The sequence below is a fragment of the Adiantum capillus-veneris genome, chromosome 13 (assembly GCF_014529385.1).
Source record: "Adiantum capillus-veneris isolate H3 chromosome 13, ASM1452938v2, whole genome shotgun sequence".
Lineage (NCBI taxonomy): Eukaryota > Viridiplantae > Streptophyta > Polypodiopsida > Polypodiales > Pteridaceae > Adiantum > Adiantum capillus-veneris.
In genome coordinates this window covers 8,154,421-8,174,854 of record NC_140943.1, presented here as the reverse complement: position 1 = coordinate 8,174,854, position 20,434 = coordinate 8,154,421, and the positions used below count along the sequence as shown (strand labels likewise).

At 44.9% G+C, this 20,434-nt stretch overlaps 1 pseudogene; it reads left to right on the top strand.

Annotated features, from left to right (window-relative positions):
• The first annotated feature begins 351 nt into the window (after positions 1 to 351).
• On the top strand, positions 352 to 880 carry LOC147443573 (uncharacterized; annotated as a pseudogene).
• Positions 881 to 20,434: the final 19,554 nt, after the last annotated feature.

The following is a 20,434-nucleotide window of genomic DNA, read 5'->3' as shown; positions in this document are numbered from 1 at the left end:
ATTGAGCTAGGCTCAAATGCTTATGGTCAACATCTTCGAATAAAAGCTATTGACGACTTACATCTAACTCAAGATTCTTCCGTTGCTGCCTCTTTCAAGCAATTATCACGTGCAAGTTCAAGAGACACAAATCTTGTTGATAGTGAACTTGGTTATGTGGGAACCATAGTCGGCATTTATGAAATATCGTATCGGATCTTCAAACAGGTGAATGAAATCCCTCTTCATACAACAATGACATGTAGATTTCTTGAAGTTATACATAATTCTAAAGTTTTGATTCGTGCATTTTGACAGGTGATTCTGAAGGTGGATTGGTTTCGTGCCGAGTATAAAGGCAATAGTGCCACAATGAGAAGAGAACCGTTCAAATTTTGGTCCGTCGACTCCTCAAAGTTAATGCATGCAACAAGAGAGCCTTACATTCTGCCAACTCATGTTGAGCAAGCGTTCTTTTACAAGAACCCAGATTCTCATCCATGGTGGCAATTTGTGCATGTCCAACCTAGAGGTCGTCAGTTGTTTGATAGCGTTGACCCTGAGGAAGCAAATCAGGATGAATTCGTAACATCCTCAAATCTAGACACATCCACATTAGAGACATGTAGAATTTCCCTTGCCGATCATGATGACATTGTAGATGATGAGAACGACAACCATCCGTACTCTAACACTACAGACACCGAAGACGAAGAAATAGTGGATATCAAGCACATTGAGAAAATGAACGTCAACACAGATTTAACGGCAGAGGAGTTTGAAGAAGTAAACAAAGATAATGAAGGTGAGATTTTATTGACAGTTAATCTCAGAGATGACGATGAGGAATATTAGCCGTGCGTGTCAACTCACAAATCAACCTATATTGGGTAAGATTTAATCTCATAGTAATTCATGATTTTTATTCTTTTGAAATCTTACTAATAAGGGTGGGTGGTGAGGAGTCTCGTGGTGATAGCCTCATATGGATAGTGTCAGTGTTCGATTTCCTTCAGACTCGTTTTTATTTTTTTAGCTATGTACAAGGTAATCAAAACACGCCGTTGCCCAAGATAGGAGGACGCTACCACCGACAGTGAAGCACATCTGAAAAGCCCAACATTTTTGCATGACAGATTAGCCCTGGCGTTTTTGCATTGCAGATCAGCCTCAGTAGCAGCAGAGCAGAAGACGGATCAGCCCTAGCGTTAGCAGATTCCACAGCAAGATAGCAGATCAGCCCTAGCGTTTTTACATCAGCATAACCATCCAGCATTTTGTAGATCTACCACAACAAAATCCAGATCTAGACCAGCGTTTTTAGTTTTCAGCAATCAAACTCCGTCGTAGAATCATTGAACCTCGCAGATCTCACCCTCCTGCAGCAGTTTCTCGCTCTCATGGTCAGATCCACGAGCGTTTGTAGTTTCAACCCAAAAATGGAGATTTCAGCATCTGCGTTTTCACCGCATCGTCGTCATCGATTTAGAGTCAGAATTTAGCAGATAAAGATTCGTAGAAACCATAGCGTTTTTCAGATTCCAGCCTGTCTCGTTGTCGTCCTCATCATCGTCGATGTTGTTGGCAAGTCCATTGCTTAATGCCAAATTTGCACTAAATAAAGTTTAATCAAGCATGGTAGTGAATCATTGTGTAGTCCATTGTGAGGCATAAGGAAATGGACGAGATACAAAACAAACAATGAATTCACCACCCTCCCTTATCGTGAAGCTTGGCCATCCAAGCTAGGAAGCATCCGCGCCATCTACGAAGATGGACCCTACAGTAATGTCCACTATAGCCTCATGCGTCCTATCCTCATCACATACGCACCAATAGTCATGGCTACATCGCCATGCTAGTGGCAATCACCACATTCAGCATCAACCTCCTCACAGCAATGTAGTTCTCGTTCATGCAAAACACAATCGCAGCTGCGGAAAGGATACCTCCATAGTTGGCAAAATCGCACAGGTGCATGGCACTCACCATATTAATAAAGAGATGGCTTCTCTTGCTCGTGCCCACGTTCCAGGAAGCTGTCTGCATCAACATCTCTATCACATAAGTATATCAACAAAGAGCATTTTCAGCAAGATTATAATAGGACTAAACCTCTGCCATTTTGGGTCTCACCGTGGAGTAGTACCTATTGGCAGTTTACATGGAAGAAGCGGGCTCTGTTTTCATGAGAGCAACAAGATGGATTTTGTGCCCTCCACAAAAATATTAGATAAAAACAGGGCTATTTCAAAGCGAAGAAGGAAGTATAGAATCTTGGTTGTGTCAACTGATGCATCAATGCAAACATCAAACAACAAGGATGTTGCCATTCTGTGGTTTAAGAAGGATCTGTGGCTTGATGACCACGTAGGCCTCTCAATAAGCACAGCCTACCAGGCTCTCCTCCCAGTTTGGCAACTTTGATCCGTACCTCCTCCGTGGTTAGTACTACATATCGAAGCATGTGTTTTGCTTTGGAGCATCTTCATACAACCAATGTTGCAAATCAGAGATAGGGTGAGAAAAGATTTTTCTCACATGCACATCCATGAGGAAGTGCCCAGCTAGGGGTTTATGCTCTAATTTCAATACCTTACTTTTCTTCTTTTGAAATGATTTGTGTTGAAGTTTTTGACATAATGTGGCTCTTTGGGAGAGCTTCGCATGCAATGTTTATTCCTGTAATTTTCTATTTGTAGCCCTATATAACATTGTATGTGTCACTTTTGCAGTGACTCTCACTTATATGCTCGAAGAGTGGGTTGAAATGTTAAGGGGAGAATGCATCTCTTTGCTGTGTCGGAGCTTGGGAGTGCTTCTTTGAGATAGTCTATGAGGTGGGGTTTGTTTGTGGTCCTAGAGGTCCTTGGTTTGTAGGATTAGCCACCCATATAGGTGGGCACCCTTCTTCTTTTGGGAGGGCTGGCCTCTTTCTTGGCTAATGAGCCCACCATACAGGCCTGCAATAAGGTCGAAGGAGGTCTAATGAGAGTGGAAATGTGCAAGGATCATTTGATGCACGATAGTGTGCAATTGATGCATGGTAGCGCACAGCGGGCCAGGTGCAATGGGTATTGGAACTTGATGCTCAACAGCAACAGCATGGTATAGGGTGGCCAATTGGCTGGTATGGAAGGATGGGGTCTTGAACCCGCTTGACTAACCATGCGAATGGGTGGAAAGTTGTTTCTCACACCAAGAGCGGAAGCTCTGTGGTACTTACTAAACGGGGTGGCTGCCGAAGTCATGGACGGCGACCAGGGCTACCTGGGTTTGTGGAAAAGGAGCCCATTTTTGGGTTACTCAATGGAACTGAGCAAGGCATGTTGAAGGTGAAGATATGCAAGTTAGTTGGTAAGTATAATGGAAAAGACAACAGGGGTCTCGTAGTCATGATGAATGACCCTCGAACTCAATTTATAGGGAAGTTGAGTGTGTGCAATGACTTCGTATGGGACCCCGCACACAAGAAAGGTCAGTGTAATAGAGTCCAGATCACTACAACAGGGCGAGGTACTGAAAAGAACGGGGTAAAAATTTTGGCGGTGTGTGCGAACCCGGTGAGGTGTCATTGAAAAATACATGGGAGGAAGAGCTGGTGGCTGATGTATGCACGACCCGTATTGCGAGCGAGCGGACTTCGATGAGCACCAGCCCGTGTCTTATTTGAGTTTCTTCATTTGGCTAGTGGCTTGGATTGGAGCCACGACAACAAAATGCGAGGTCAATGATGATAATGGGTATGCTCGGAGAGTGATTATGCACATGCTTCTACTCACTAAATGGTGCTAGCTAAGATGGCACCACTGGACTCATGGCAGTGAGGCAGCAAATAAACTATACGCTTATTGCCGACAGCAAGGTAGGGCGTCGAAGTGCGAATCTAAAATGCACGGAGGGCAATCAAGCGACTTTGGTTGGCTGATTGCTTGGACCGAGTTTATGAGGTGGATACCTCCTAGTCACAGAAGTTGTGAAGGCCCAAAGAGGTGCAAAAGGCAGCCTATGATACTCGAAAGCCATTGGGGTATATCGACGGGAGTAATGCATTGCTCGGACATTACAAAGATAGAGAATAGTGGAGCGATTAGATTCCCTTGGCTGGTTGCTTGGACAAAGAGAGACAGAAGACATACACACCATGTACATTTGATTTGTCGCATATGGTCCCAAGCGGCGAGCATGATAGAAGAGAGAAAAAATCATGCACCCCAACAATGCACGATGCACCCACTCATGAATTTTGTGAGAGTTGCCTACAGACTGCCTCTACTATATGCTACACCTACTCAGAGAGCAGCTCCGATCGATTTCCACCTTGACAGATTGAGAGTCCAGAGGAGAGAGAGAGAGAGAGAGAGAGAGAGAGAGAGAGAGAGAGAGAGAGAGAGAGATGTTAAAAATATTTACTTCTTTCTACTTACCGTGCTGCGTCGCGTCAATGACCCATGAGTTTTCACGCTTGCTTGACCATCCACTTGTGACTCCATCTTGTCCCATACTTTGTCTCTAGTGTGTTGATAACATATTTCTTGTCATCCTCATGCTGATCACTATAGTGCAAAATAAAGTCGATTAGTAATTCAACTAAGAAACTAAAATTTATATTTTTTATCTTACTCCCATGGTATATGAACCTGCTCTAGATAAGACGAGCAGAGGTCTCCCATCCGACGTTTGAGGGCGATACTGGCTCCGAGATGGAGGATAGCCCTGTCAGGCAAGATGTCGCATGTGACACCCAAGCTGCCAATGCATGTGTGAATTGGTGGAGGTGGGGGCACTGACGGGGGAGCTGACGGCTGAGGCGGTGTCTCACAAATCGATCGGCTTGGTGGTGTGCTACTCTGCCGCCGTTGATGCCTACATGCAATATAAACATACGGTAGATTAGATGAGAGTTCTTAAAAACTACTTGATATTTAATCCATAATCACCATAATAGATATACCTCCGAGACTGATGGCCACTAGCTTGTGAATCAGGTGTCACCTGAGTACTAGGAGGTACATTAGGAGTAAGCCATTGACTCTCATGATGTGATGTACCTGGAATAGGAGTCCTAAGCAAACAAAGTCATCAAGGGAATACATACATTACGATTTCTATATTAAAAAAAGAATGACATTACTACTTTATCAATCGAGAATATTATCAATGTGCTATGGTCTGATCTGCATGAGAGGAAGTCTCCACTCCTGTGTGTGACTAGGAGGATGTACCCTCTCTAGGACATACGGGCAAACTGAATCACCCAAGAAACTTGATGGAGCTGTCTAAACTGGTGTCATCCATCTCCATATAATCTGACATAGCCTCTGTCAAAGCCTTTCCTGATAGTTCAGTGGTACGTAGCAAAGTCTTGATGAACATCAACTTCACTCTATGACCCTGGTCACTCATCATATCTGTATATTTAAAACAAACTATATGTTAGACTAACACAAATATCATATCTCCATGTAACATCAATGCAAGTAAAAATATTGATAGATCAAGAATCTACAGATGAGGTCGAAGCAGCCATGAATGGAGTGGACTACAACAAAATAGATCAAACAAAAATGCTACAGATGCTTCAAAAGGTTATGAATAAAATGCAAGATCAGGTAGCAAAACTAAAAGAGAAACACGTTCAAGAACAGATTCAATGCAAGAGTAAGCTACATGAGAGATTTGATGGTTTGTGGTTGAATGCAACATGAGCTTATAACCATATGGCACATGTGGACAACATGAAGCAGATCTTCATGTATTCCTGGAAAGGACTCAACCTGAGCTATCTGTTGTTGTTGGCAGTGCTCCGCTTTCACTTTCGCTACCCACTCTCACATGGTATCAGATGATGAGGTTCTTCTCCTAAGTCAACGATCCCCTGCTGATTGCTTCCGTCGCAAAGAACTCCCTCAAAATTGAGATCGCTCCCCCTCGGTGGCTGTGTTTTCTGCAAACAGCAGTGTTTTCACCTCTCAGGCTGCGTTTTCTATCCTATGGAGCCAAATCAGCCATCGCTCCTCCCTTCTCTCTCATCCCCGAAGGGATTGCCCCAGATCAGCCCTGAGATCTTGTTCACAAGCCTTGCCTAATTTGCACCTTTGCGTTAACTTTCAGCCCTTGCATTAATCACATCCGGGCACCGGTTCGACGAAAGGATGCTTGTTTTGGCACACATGAAGGAGGACCCGCAATTGGAGAGGGAAAAAGAAGCCCCATCAAGCGGCAAAAGGGACCTGCATTTTTAGCCTAGAGAGGGGGATGCTGGGCTTTCTACCTCTGATCTTGCCTTCGACTTCCCGGATTTGCATCCAATGTATTGACGACCCGTATCCTCTTCACACGATACTGTTTCTAGCCTTAAAACCTTGCTGTTTTTTCTCTGTTTTGAGCCCTCCGACGGCTGTGGTAGGAGAGATCCACACCCCATCACATCTATCGGGGGCGAATGGAAGCGCTGAAATCTGCATTACAACAGTGTTTCCAGTCCCTCAAAGTTGCAGTTTTGGGTGCACAGCAGTACCTTGCCTTGTGTTTTCCAGTTTTGGGTGCACAGCAGTACCTTGCCTTGTGTTTTCCATAGAGGATAATGCTACCTCCTCGCAAGACACCATTCGATGGTGTTCATTGTGGTCTCTTGTTGACTGCTCAGCACAGGATGGCTTCAACATCCACTTGAGTAGACATGTATGCTAGGTTCAGTTGTAGTAGCATGAAGACTAGGAAATTTATGGTGAGCCATCCTTCCATAAAGGTAACCTTCACAAAGCTGTCGATCAGGGCAAAAGGTGGTGCTATAAGCAAGACGATGTTTGACAATATGTTCCGTAGATGCACGGAGGACGGGCTTTCTTGCCATGTTGACGTCCATGTCGACTCTGCACTTATGATCACGTGGGGTTTGCTTCTAGAGTAAGGCCCATTTGATCAAGCTCAGCTTCGCCTATCGCTAATGCACGATCATGAGCCAGAGTTAGATCATTGGCAATCTCATAGAGATTGTAGGCTTCAGTGAGATCACGCAGGGTGTGAGCTTGATGCCGGCAGAGGTGAGAGTGTTTTTCCAGATTCCAGCCCATCTTGTCGTCGTCCTCATCGTCGTCGACATCGTCGGCAAGTCCATAGAATTGTAGAAATTGTGAAATCAATAGTAGACCGCTCTCGCCATCAAGAGTGGGGCCTTCGAAGGAAGATTTGACAACTTTTTTGGTGTCTTATTCTTCTCTCTCTATCTCTCAGTCTCAACACCTTCATGCACAATGTTTACCACTTTGTCTGTGTTTTCTACAAACAGCCAGCATTTTCATCTCTCAGGATGCGTTTTCTTCGCTATGGAGCCAAATCAGCCCCATCGCTCCTCCCTTCTCTCTCATCCCCGAAGGGATTGCCCCAGATCAGCCCTAAGATCTTGTTGTTGGAGTCCAACACACAAGCCTTGTCTAATTTTCACCTTCGCTTTAACTCTGAGTCCTTGCGTTAATCGCATACAGACACCGGTTCGACAAAAGGACGCTTGTTCTGGAGCACGTGAAGGAGGACGCGCAATTGGAGAGGGAAAAAATAGCGCCATCAAGCGGCACAAGGGACCTGCATTTTTAGCGTGGAGAGGGGGATGCTGGGATTTCTACCTCTGATCTTGCCTTCGACTTCCCGGCTTTGAATCCTATGCATTGCCGACCCATATCCTCTTCACACAACACTATTTCCAGCCATAAAACCTTGCTATTTTTCCTCTATTTTCAGCCCTCCGACGGATGTGGTAGTAGAGATCCACACCCCATTAAGCCTCTTCTTCGCTCCGACATCTATCGGGGGCAAACGGAAGCACTAAAATCTATGTTACTGTGCGCTCCTTGCCGCACTGTCGAAGCAAGGGACTTGCCAATACACCGTGTGCGAGCCACAAACGGCTCCAAGCACACAACAAGCCTAAACTAGCAAGCTCAAGAAAGCAAAGGGTGTGTCACTCACCGATCTACGCTCGCCTTCGTGGTGGATTCCTCGCCGCGATGAAGAAGAAGCTGCAGTCGTGCCGCGCTCAACCGCTTCGCCGCCGTCGTGCCTTCGTAATGCTCGATCGCACACACACTCTCCCTCTCTCTCTCTCACACACACACACACACACACACACAAGGAGGTGAAGAAGAAGAAGATGGAGATGGAGCAAGAGCACTCTTCTATTGCACAAATGAGAGAATGAGTAAAAATTAGGTTTAGTTAGCTTTTATAGGAGCTCACCCCATTCACACTTGGGCGCCCATGCTTAGCCAACTAATCCCTTGAATGTCCCAGTTAGAGTGCGCCTCTCATCGGCGATCACTCTTACCCTTTTCCTATTGGACCGACAAGCCCGGTGCCTGACTCTACTTAAATAAATAATATGGTTACAGTGTCCGTCGTAGGCGATAGGGTGTCCGTGAGCCACGAGGGTTAACATGCCCCCCTTCCTGATGTAGATTCCGTCCTCGGAAGCTATTGAGTTGAAGCTTGGTTTGTCCATGTTGTAGAGCATCTAGATTTGAATGTGCAAGGCAAAGTCACTGTTTTAGCAAGCGGAATTATATTGCCATAAATCATGAGGGGAATGTAAAGTACATGTGGAAATGAGTAATTGCAAGACTTATGAAATGTTAGACTGCCATTAAGGACAAATAAATTGCACTTTGAGTAGATTAATTAATCAAGAGTTTTGAGCTTATGGGTGAGTCTATCAATTAGTTAGCTATGACTAAGGTTAAAACAACTACTCTAGTACTAGCTAAGCTAAGAAGATTATCTAAATGCAAGATTCCCTAATTATGCTTTTCAGCTTTGATTAGCCAACTCGCTTCTCACAACTGCAAACAAAAGCTTGAAATGTTAACTGTAAGCTCAATGGAAGTCTTTTAATTTTTCTTTATCTTTTTTTAATACTTTTTTACTTTGGGTCACAATCATGTGACGTGTGTGCTTATTTTGTATGCCTTGGGTTTTTTGCTTCTCAAGGAAAAGCGCCCACACTGGGAACCTCTAGGGCTCAAGTACCATAGGCAATACATGTGAGTGAAGTACCAAATCAAGCTGAGATTTCTCTTCCAGCTTAAAATTTTACATTGTGGCACTTTGATTTTTTGTTTGTTCATTTTTAGCATTTTAATTTGTAACTTTGGGGGGTCATATAACACTGTTACCCTCCCCAGGCTCATCACATTAGTAAACTCCCTTTATAATACTTAAGCTAAAGGTCAATAGGGTTAAGCCCACTAGAAAGCCCTAGTACATTTCACACAATGCTGCCTAAATCGGATTAATAACCTAAGTAACCATTGCTTATTAGGAAGGCATTCCCCATGGTATTAAGAGAAGATTTCTAATACCTAGCTTGGTCAAACTAGCTTAGTCGGACTGCTTGATTTTTAAACCTAGACAAGTGACTATGACAAAACACTACATTGAATTAAATGTTTGATACTAAGCCAATGCGCTGAATATTATGCTACCAATCACAATCAAAGCAGACAAACATGGATGCAAAAAGATAAGGGCAATGCTAATGGACAAGAAACACCTGTTTGTGTCGATGGTCGCGCTTGATTTGAAGTGTGAACGAGAGAAAGGTTCCATGAAGGTCCAAATCCTATCAATAGCAACACGCTCCTGTACACACTAGGAAACAAAAGGAATACCTCCAGGAGGCACATTAGTGGGAAAAGATAACTTCACTAATCTCTCAACTCTAAAACAGAAACACTCCTATCGTACTAATTTTACCTACCCTCCATCACTCAAGTGATGAGGATCGAAGGTGTTTTATGGCATAGGTTTCTGTTTCACTGTACCAGATGTGACATGTGTAGGTCTGAGTCAATGTTTTGACTTTTATTGTGCATACTCGTTTGCTAATTGCTCTTGCTCTTTATTTTTTTTTAATTTTTTTTGTGAGTATAAAGCTTTATATGTACATTCCCTAAGATCGGAGATTAAGAGGTCAGGGAGAAAGGTTGAGAGGGAAGCAAGTGAATGATGACTGTCAGCAAACACTCCCCCCTTCCTTGGGTAGATCATACCGTTTGAAATGAGCTTGTCACCCTTTGAAACCAATTGTTCCAGTTGGTAATAGGTGAGGATTTTTGCCAGTAGTTTTCTATTACCCTAGGTGCCTCGTCAAGTTGCAAGGGTGGTAAGGTACTCTCCCAGGATCGAATTTGAAGTGGTTCATCAGGTGATTCTTGAACACTGGGAGGTGTGGATTCTTTTGTAGCTTCATGGAGGTCCACTACTATAGATGGAGGCTGTGTAGAAGCTTTTACCTCTATGGATGTATTACATGAGGAGCTAGAATCTTCATGGGACTCCCCCCTTCCTGAGCTAGGTGGAACAAATCGTTCTTTCTTTGGTACCCAAACTAGCTCGGGAGCGGGTGTGTAGCATTCTATGATTTTTTCCTTTCCACGATCATTGATTCGTTTTGGAGCTACGGGATTGGGCTCACTTGGGTCAGGTGATAGGTAAGAGAACAATCTACGTTTTGGCACCCAGATTTGATCATTTCCTTGATAGTAGCCTTGGGCTTCCAATAGTCGTTTAGGGATCCATCGCAACATTTTCTTACTTTTCTTGGAGCGAGTGGTACGTTTCTTACAAGGCTTCTGTTTTTTAGCACTAGCTATGGTCACTAAAGAAGCTTTAGGGACCCACTTGTATGTTTTCTTCGTTACATTAGGATGAGTCTTGTCGGAAGCGATATGCATTGCTTGTAGCATATTTAAGGGTATAGGCATTTCATCCCCCTCAGGTGTTACCCAGGTCGTCCCCCTATTTCCCCAAGTGTCTATGGTTGATGCTAGGTGGACCCAATCCACATTGTCCGACTCAGTCATCCCAGGTAGGATATCCATATAAGGAGAATCTTGGCCAATGTCTGTATCCTTCTTACAAGTGTAACAATATTGTAGTGGGGCCGAGTGAACTGTGGTGTCAGAGCGATGATCAATAATGGTTTTACTCCCTAAGGGGTGTACCTTACCAGTCACCAAATCCACTCTAAGGACAGAGTCTTGGAATTGCAAATAGACATGATTTTTAGACCAATCATGAACCATTTGTGCTTCCCTCATGAATGGTCGTCCTAAAATCATTTCATATGACATAAGGTGTTTAAAGAAATCCATTACAATGAACGTATGTCGTACCTTGTGTCCTAGAACTTTGATCTTAAGATCCTTGAGCATCCCCATAGGTTTGGCTATGGTACCATTTGCCATCTTTACCACAATGTTAGTAACACTGAGGCGGGGTTTTCCCATGGATTCCCAACAATCTTTTGTAACGATGCTAACTCCCACACCACCATCAAGAATTCCCTTTATAGTTAATCCCTTGGTAGTGATGGGTAGGGTCGCATTAGACTCGTCGCCTTCAAAATACTGCCCTAATTCGTTAATGGGTACCTCGATCACAGACTCGTGTCCATCTAAGTCAAGTGATTGCACATGATTTTCCTCATCAATCATAATCGAGTCAGGCCTATTTGGTTGCGCAAACTGCGGTAATCCCGTTCGTAGCTCTTCGTTAAGGAATGCTCGAAGTGCAAGGAATAACTCAGGATCTCCATACAGCTTTGCTATGATCGTGGTTCGGACCTCAGAAGACATGAAGTCCACTAGTTTGGCAACATTCATTGGCATTTTGCAGGGTGTAGGTCCTTGACTAGGAACTGGTGAGGATGGAATCTCATATTCCTCAATGGGATCAGGTATTCCTTCATTAAACATCCTTTCCAACAAGAAAGGTGTATGCTCACTTTCTGATGTCCCGTCCTCACTCCCTTCTTGGATGATACTAGATATGGCTAACGGTCTATGGTTCATGTGGGGTGGATGAACTTGCGTGGGAAACACTGTGTCATGAATTTTGACATGCATGGGTTCTGGTTCTAGTTTCCTTTGAGTCTTCTCCACTAAACCTCTTAGATGTTTCACTTGCTTAATCTCGTCTACTGGGTTTGGGTACGTCCCAATCTTCTTTTTACGATTCTTCCCTTTTTGCCCCTGCGGTTTATCTTGGGGGTCTTGGATTGGATTTGGAAACACTTGTGGTGTTTTCAGAGGCTCTTTATGATTTTCTCTTATTCGGTTTTCATTTGGTTCCATGTTACGGTTTTCTGTGTTGGTCTTTCTCCTTGTGGTATTGGTTCTAGTCTCCATTGTCTCGATTGAATCTGAATCATCCTCGAGGTCATTCATATACACGGGGTCATCTCCTGTTCCTATGTTTGTTTTGGAACTTGGCTTTGAATTTTCCGTATTCTGCGACTTCTTCCTTCGTGTCTTCTTTTTCTTTGCTTGGATAACTGATGCGGTATCTCTCTCTTCGAGGATATGGCCTGGCCCTTGAAGCATGGACCGTGTAATCGCATAAGCGGGTGCGACGGGTGGTATTGGCGATGTCACACTAGCAATTTTGACCAAATTCAGGGGTGTGATTTTAGGCGCATTTGTGTTATAGGGGCATTGGGCAATCAAGTGATCTATGCCACAACAATTACATGTGAGTATTGGCATTGCAGACGTGCTCCCTTGATTCATTTGCATCTGTGCAGCATTCTTTTGCAGCCTAATAGGGCACTCCGCTGCTCGATGTGGTCCACCACACTCGTAGCATTGAAGAGGTGGCCTCCTAGCCTGGGTGTTGATATTTTGACCTCTGGATGCGAGAGCAGCAGCTTGATAAACCGTCTTGACTTGCCCCCAACAATCTTCCATGTAGTATATAGGACACTCTTTCAATGTATCAAGTCCGTAGGCAATACTAGTGTCTATTTCCTCCTCACAACCATCTGCATAAGCATTAGATGGCTCGCAACCCACTTGGTTCATAGGGGCGACCCTTGGATGCGGGGGCTGCGGTCCTAGCACAGGAGGTGGTAGCGGTGTAGCTTGTACAACATTTTGAGATCTAGGGACCATGAGTTGCGGTAGTTGCTCAACAGGTGGAGCGGGCATCAATACAGGAGCTCGAGGTGCATCCGTTCAGGCTACAGGTGGTCTATTTGCCATCATACGTTTGATCATTAAACAATCCTTAGCTTGGTGACCATACCTACCACATGCGTTGCAAGTTCCATTAAATTTTACTCTAAACGTAGGGCACTCACTAGTGCTATGTGGACCTAAGCAAATGGAACACCATTGTTGCTCCCTTCTTGGATACATGTGACTATTTTGAGGGGGTCGATTATCCTTAAGAGACTCTTGGATTGCCTTGGTGAGGTCTGTCAAGAATGTCTCAAATACCTTTGGCTCATTGGCAATGGGCTTTGCAGTCATGGGTTCATACTCAATGGCTTGTGAGCTAGTGGATCTCGTGTCAGTAGACACCCTCATGCGTGCTATCATCAAGTTGTCCTCTAATTGGATTGCATTGGCAGTGACATCTTCCCAGGTTGTGATACCTCTAATCACTAGTCCATTATAGATTCCTTCATTCCTCAACCCTCAAATGAATCGATCAAGCAGTTGGTTATTGTTGAAGCGCTCATTTACAGGGCAGCGAGAGTTTAAGTGCTTTAGACGACTAATGAAGTCCCTTACTGACTCTCCTTCCTTACGTTCGGCCTTCTGTAGCTGAGATGCTACACCCCAAAGCACACCTTCTCGTATGTACTCCTTTAGAAACAACCTTCGAAGGGTAGGGTAGATTGTTTTCTCGTCCACCCTTAGGGTTCTATACCAATCTCCAGCCTTCCCACTTAATGTCAAGCTTAAGGCATTGCACTTATGTAGTTCGTTGCGTTCCCCTAAGGAATCACATACTTGTTCAAACACTTCAATGTGTTTCCTAGCATCTTCGTCCCCATTGAATTTTTGCGTGAGTTTGGCAATTTGTACTGCCTTACTTCTAGGCTCTCTATCAGATGCATGACGCATATTTTCCGCGATAGATCGACCTATGGTTTGAGCAAACGCTGCCAAGTCACCTATGTGAGGAGGCAGGGCCGGTGGAGGTACTCTTGGAATCATATGTGGGAGAGGGACGGGTGCCGGTCTTGGCATATGTGTGGATGATGCAGGATATGGAACATAACCGGGCATAGGTCCACTCGGATAAGGGCTAGGGAGCGGCACTCGAGGAGCATAAGCAAGTGGTACAATTGGAGGTGTGGGGGCCATGTGTGCATAAGGGGCTAGAGGCACATACGGTCGAGGCCCCATATTAGGTACTACGACACTAGGTAGTGGCACTGCGCTAACCGTAGATGTCATCGGTACATTCTCTGTCAGGCTTATCCCTGGAGTGAGCACTGGGTTTTCCTTAATAGAGGGTTGAGCCAAGTTAGGGAAGCTAAAGTTTTCGCTCGGAGGCTCAGATTGCATAGAGACCCCAGGTGAAATGACGTAAGATGGGTCCATGGGGCTCATTAGAGGAGTCTCCATTTGTGATAGAGTAGGCTGTTGAGCCTTGCTCGTATCCAGAAATCTCATGGGGCCAGTTGAGAGTATATTTACCCCTTGGTTTTGCCTTTCTGATTGAATAATGCCATGGATAACATTACAGATCATTTTCTGTTGATCTTCGATGCTCGTGGCACTAGAGGTGGATTGTACAATCTCTATCCATCCTACATGGTAGGCGTGGCCAGAGTGTAGATCCATCAACACCTCAGTGTGGAGTTCGTATGTCCAATGATCATTAATGAACAATCCTTCTAGAGTCGACGTGTTAACGGTTTCTTGTGAGGTAGAAGCAATGTTGCTCCCCGTGGTTTTACTTGTCACCAACGGTACTCTAGAGGGAACTTCTGAAGGAGGCAGCTCAACAGGGCCTTCTTGGTAAGAAGTTGGTAGGATATCCACATGGACACTCTTTGGGGGTGTGGGGTCCACGTGCGATGTGAAAGGAGAGTCCACTTCCCCACCCCCTTCGTGTGCTTCATTTGCATCAGGTTCCGAGCGAGTAGCTCTACCTAGTGTTTCCATGAAACGGCTAAACATACTAGTACTAGGCTGTGGAGCTTCGGGAGGTGCATGGCCTTCTCTCTCAGTGTTTTGGGTAGGGTATGCTTCCATGATTTCTGAGTCGGAGGAGGAATCACTAGCGGCTATTTTAGGGTCTTGGGTGGTGCTACCTTGTGTCCCAGATGAGGGTCTAGAGCCTATCGTGGATGGGTAATGGGTGTCCGTATGAACAGAGGCACCCTCAATATGCTCGTGTTCTAGCACCCGCCCAGAGCGTAAGTGCATGTGCTTTTGATACCCTAAGGTGTCAAAAAGCTGCTCTAGGAGGCCTTGTGACTAGTTTTTAGCGTGTTTTTTGTTTGTTTTTTTGCTAGATTTTTTAGAGCGTGTCGTGGAATGGGCCGTGTGATAGCTCGAAACGAGCGTATCGCTAGGAGGGACGCGCCGTGCTTTACAGCCCTCCGTTTGGTCACTCTATGCCCTCGGAATCCCTAAAACTGTCAATTTCCAGTAGGGAACTAGGCCCAAACTAGAAAGTCTAAGGGTGCAAGTGGGAAGAGAAAGGAGGAGAGTGGAGGACTTGTCCCACATGCTCTCATTCTCTCTTGAGGGAGTAGGATATATATATAAGAGTGAGTCTAGTATATATCATAAGACTGAGGATTGAGGCCAGGGCCTGGGCTTGGGCTTGGGCTTAGGCTTGGGGAAATGATCCCGATCTATCTTTTATACAAACCAGCCCGTCCGTTTTAAGAGTCACGTTTTTTATTTTCGAAAAATTTCACCGCCCGCTCACTCGCGTTTTTATTTTCCGATTTTATTTTTATTTTTATTTTTTTTAGATTTTTTTTTCAACAAAATAATTTATTTATTTTATATATATATATAATACAGAAATGCAGAAAACGCAGAAATTGCAGAAATTGAAATGCAAGAAATGCAGAAAATTAAAAACGCACAGAAATTGTAGAAATTGAAAAAACGCAAGAAATGCAGAAAATTGAAAAAAACACAGAAAATGCAAAAATTGCAGAAATTGGAACTTGACAAAAAATTTAACACAGAAAACACAGAAAATTGCAGAAATTCAAACTTGACAGAAAATGCAAAAAATGCAAAAACGCAAGAAATGACAACTGTGCAGTGCAAACCAGAAAACGCAAAAAACAGAAATCTCCACACAACTACACACCCTCATTCCCTGCCTTTCCTATGATAGAGATTGCACCACAAAAAAGCGTAAAGTGTTAACCGAGCTTAGTGTAGGGCATATCCCCGGCAGCGGCGCCAAAAATGTGCGCTCCTTGCCGCACTGTCGAAGCAAGGGACTTGCCAATACACCGTGTGCGAACCACAAACGGCTCCAAGCACACAACAAGCCTAAACTAGCAAGCTCAAGAAAGCAAAGGGTGTGTCACTCACCGCTCTACGCTCGCCTTCGTGGTGGATTCCTCGCCGCGATGAAGAAGAAGCTGCAGTCGTGCCGCGCTCAACCGCTTCGCCGCCGTCGTGCCTTCATAATGCTCGATCGCACACACACTCTCCCTCTCTCTCTCTCTCTCACACACACACACACAAGGAGGTGAAGAAGAAGAAGATGGAGATGGAGCAAGAGCACTCTTCTATTGCACAAATGAGAGAATGAGTAAAAATTAGGTTTAGTTGGCTTTTATAGGAGCTCACCCCATTCACACTTGGGCGCCCATGCTTAGCCAACTAATCCCTTGAATGTCCCAGTTAGAGTGCGCCTCTCATCGGCGATCACTCTTACCCTTTTCCTATTGGACCGACAAGCCCGGTGCCTGACTCTACTTAAATAAATAATATGGTTACAGTGTCTGTCGTAGGCGATAGGGTGTCCGTGAGCCACGAGGGTTAACAGTTACAACATCGTTTTCAGTCCCTCGGAGTTGCAGTTTTGGGTGGACAACAATACCTTGGCTTGTGTTTTCCATAGAGGATGATGCTACCTCCCGGTAGGACACCATCGGGTGGTGTTCATTGCAGTCTTCTGTTGACTGGTCAGCAGAGGTTGGCTTCGACATCCACTTGAGTAGACATGTATGCTAGGTTCAGTTGTAGCAGCATGAAGACTAGGAAATTTATGGTGAGCCATCCTGCCATAAAGGTAACCTTCACAAAGTTGTCGGATCAGGGAAAAAGGTGGTGATATAAGCAAGATGATGTTTGACAATATGTTCCATAGATGCATGGTGGACGGGCTTTCTTGCCATGTTCATGTCCACGTCGACTCTGCACTTATGATTACGTGGGGTTTGCTTCCAGAGTAAGGCCAATTTGATCAGGCTCAGCTTTGCCTACAGCTGATGCATGATCATCAGCCAGAGTTAGATCATTGGTGATCTCGCAGAGGTTGTAGGCTTCAGTGAGATCGCGAAGGGTGTGAGCTTGATGCCGGCAGAGGTGAGAGCGTTTTTTCAGATTCCAGGCGAACGTGTCGTCGTCCTCATCATTGTCAACATCGTCGGCAAGTCCATAGCATTGTAGAAATTGTGAAATCAATAGTAGACCGCTCTCGCCATCAAGAGTGGGGCCTTCGGAGGAGGATTTGACAACTTTTTTGGTGTCTTATTCTTCTCCTCTATCTCTCACTTTCAACACATACGGGCACCGGTTCAACAAAAGGAGGCTTGTTCTTGCACACATGAAAGAGGACCCGCAATTGGAGAGGGAAAAAGCAACCTCATCAAGCGGCAAAAGGGACCTGCATTTTTAGCCTAGAGAGGGGGATACTGGGCTTTCTATCTCTAATCTTGCCTTCGACTTCCCGGCTTTGGATCCAGTGCATTGCCGATCCATATCCTCTTCATACAATATTGTTTCCAGCATTAAAACCTTGTTGTTTTTTCTCTGTTTTGAGCCCTCCGATGGCTGTGGTAGGAGAGATCCACACCCCATCAAGCCTCTCCTTTGCTCCGACACCTATCGGAGGCGAATGGAAGCGTGAAAATCTGCATTACAGCAGTGTTTCCAGTCCCTCAAAGTTGCAGTTTTGGGTGGACAGCAGTACCTTGGCTTGTGTTTTCCATAGAGGATAATGCTACCTCCTCGCAGGACACCATCCAGTGGTGTTCATTGCCGTCTCTTGTTGACTGCTCAGCACAGGATGGCTTCAACTTCCACTTGAGTAGACATGTATGCTAGGTTCAATTGTAGCAGCATGAAGACTAGGAAATTTATGGTGAGCCATCTTGCCATAAAGGTAACCTTCACAAAGCTGTCGATCAAGGAAAAAGGTGGTGCTATAAGCAAGATGATGTTTGACAATATGTTCCGTAGATGCACGGAGGACGGGCTTTCTTGCCATGTTCACGTCCATGTTGACTCTGCACTTATGATCACGTGGGGTTTGCTTCCAGAGAAAGCCCCATTTGATCACGCTTAGCTTCGCCTACAGCTGATGCACGATCATGAGCCGTAGTTAGATCATTGGCGATCTCATAGAGGTTGTAGGCTTTAGTGAGATCGCGAAGGGTGTGAGCTTGATGCCGGCAGAGGTGAGAGCATTTTTCAGATTCCAGCCCGTCTTGTCGTCGTCCTCATCATCGTCGACATCGTCGGCAAGTCCATAGCATTGTAGAAATTGTGAAATCAATAGTAGACCACTCTTGCCATCAAGAGTGGGGCCTTCGGAGGAGGATTTGACAACTTTTTTGGTGTCTTATTCTTCTCTCTCAGTTTCAACACCTTCATGCACAGTGTTTACCACTTTGTCCGTGTTTTCTGCAAGCAGCCAACATTTTCACCTCTCACTGCGTTTTCTGTGTTATGGAGCCAGATTAGCCATCGCTCCTCCCTTCTCTCTCATCCCGGAAGGCATTGCCCCAGATCAGCCCTAAGATCTTGTTCTTGGAGGCCAACACACAAGCCTTGTGTAATTTGCACCTTTGCGTTAACTAGTCCTTGCGTTAAACGCATACAGAGACTGGTTTGACGAAAGGATGCTTTTTCTGGAGTACGTGAAGGAGGACGTGCAATTGGAGAGGGAAAAAGAGGCCCCATCAAGCGGCACAAGGGACTTGCGTTTTTAGGTTGGAGAGGGGGATGGTGGGCTTTCTACCTCTGATCTTGCCTTCAACTTCCCGGCTTTGCATCGGGTGCATTGATGGCCCATATCCTCTTCACATGACACTCTTTTCAGCCATAAAACCTTTCTATTTTTCCTCTCTTTTCAGCCCTCCGACGGCTGTGGTAGGAGAGATCCACACCCCATCAAGCCTCTCCTTCGCTCTGACATCTATCGGGGGCAAACGGAAGCACTGAAATCTTTGTTACAACAGTGTTTTCAGGCCCTTGGAGTTGCAGTTTTGGGTGGACAACAGTACCTTGGCTTGTGTTTTCCATAGAGGATGACGTTACCTCCTGGCAGGACACCATCGGGTGGTGCTCATTGGAGTCTTCTGTTGACTGCTCAGCTGAGGTTGGCTTCGACATCCACTTGAGTAGACATGTATGCTAGGTTCAGTTGTAGCACCATGAAGACTAGGAAATTTATGGTGAGCCATCCTTCCATAAAGGTAACCTTCACAAAGCTGGCAATTAGGGAAAAAGGTGGTGCTATAAGCAAGATGATGTTTGATAATATGTTCCATAGATGCATGGCGGACGGGCTTTCTTGCCATGTTCACGTCCACGTTGTTGAAAGGAAGCCCTTTAAACAATGTTTCCATAAAGATTCCATTAAGATTCTGTAAAGATTCCACATGAAGATGGTGATGATGTAATGAAGATGAAGATGGATGCTGCAACATGAAGATACGAGTTCATGGACGTCATCGAATATCCCGTTATTATTATTTTGAGCCATTATGGTCACTTTTGTAATGTTTACGGGAACCTCATATTTTAAATCGGCACTTGTATTTTGGCCGCAGATGCTTGTATAATGAGTAAAGCCAACTTAGCTTCTTGTAATTAAGCTTTGTAGAAGCCTAGGGACAATTCAGGTCATTTGACCGGACATTAGGTAAAGGCTTTGTATATAAGCTAAAACCTAAGGCTTTGTAAAAGAACACATTTACGTTATCTCAATTAATATACAGTCGTGGGTTCTGCAGCACAAGGTAGTGAGCTTCACACACACACACCGTCGCACACATTTATCACATTGCAGATATGAGAGTAGGAGCGTGTTAGCATCGAGGAGCTCTTTGCGTTGACGCAAGCAATGCAAGCCGAGGACCACATCGCGAGCCCGCCTGCTATGAGCTATATTTGGTCGTAAGTACCTCAAACGACATCCGTTCTGAATGATCAAGTAGTCACTAGAATCAGGGCGAGAAGCTCTTCGTGTTGATGTCTTGATAGGTCAGTTTCGGACACTTTGGAAATTACTGTTTTGAGTCTATCGCGACAGTGATTAAAAGTCTTACAGTTGGTTTTCAGGGTTTAGGTGTTTGGCCATATAGGATATGTCCTTGTGAGTCTTGCCCTCCGATTTCGAGTCATTCCGATATGATTTGAGACTGTTTCGAGCTTGTAGTGTTTCGTAGGATGTGTTG